Source organism: Hyperolius riggenbachi, chromosome 7, assembly GCF_040937935.1.
Source record: "Hyperolius riggenbachi isolate aHypRig1 chromosome 7, aHypRig1.pri, whole genome shotgun sequence".
Taxonomy (NCBI): Eukaryota; Metazoa; Chordata; class Amphibia; order Anura; family Hyperoliidae; genus Hyperolius; species Hyperolius riggenbachi.
Window position 1 is genome coordinate 80,479,413 of NC_090652.1, and position 935 is coordinate 80,480,347.

Consider the following 935-nt stretch of genomic DNA (forward strand, 5'->3'; position numbering starts at 1 on the left):
AGGCACTCTTGACTGTGAGAACCTCTGTGCTGAGTCACCAGTGGTGCCAACTGAGAAATAACTGCCACAGCATCTTGTTGCTCATAGCAACCAGCCACATTTATTCTTGTCCTTTCAAACTATGCTGGTAAAATTAATTTAGGAAATGGGTTGCTACCGGCAAAAGAAACATGGAGCAAAAATGGAACAGTTTTTCCAAAGGGAACAATCAAGTTTCAGCTAATAAAAATAACAAGGATTTTGACTGGTTGCTCAGGGCAACTGCTTAGCATTGTACTCCTATTTTCACCTGATGTAGTTACGCTATGGAAACACTCCAAATCTGTGCTAAAACTGACAGCAGAGATTATATGATTGGGGTGTTCTCCTGTTCCTGCTGCTCAGGCACATGCATTGGTGCTGTGTGCTAGCATATGTTTCCTATGTGCCTTGGTTACTATAATGCATCATTAACCCTTTCATGTTCCACGGCTTTTACAAAGACACTCTGTAACAAAAATTTCATCCTGTTTTCTACCATCCTGCAAGTTCCTAAACCTATTCTGTGCTCTGGCTTACTGCAGCACTTTCTACTATCGCCGTCCATCTCTGTAATAAATCAACGTATCTTTCCCCTGTCGGATTTGTCGCCCTGTGTCTGGAAGGCTGCCAACTCTTCAGTCTTGTTGATCTGTTATGCACGCCCCCTCTATGCACACTCCCGTGTGTGTGTGTGTTATTTACGTTAGGCAGCCTCTCTGCTCTCTTATCTTTTTACAAGCTGGATAAATCGTCCTCTGTTAAGGTGCCCATACACTCGTCAAATTAGCAGCAGATAGATCATCAGATGGATTTCTTATCTATCTGGTGTGTTTTTAGAACATTTTTTTACTAGGATAGAATTCCAATAGATTTCAGTTTGAAGTCTATTGAAATTCGATCTGATGGCATTTTTT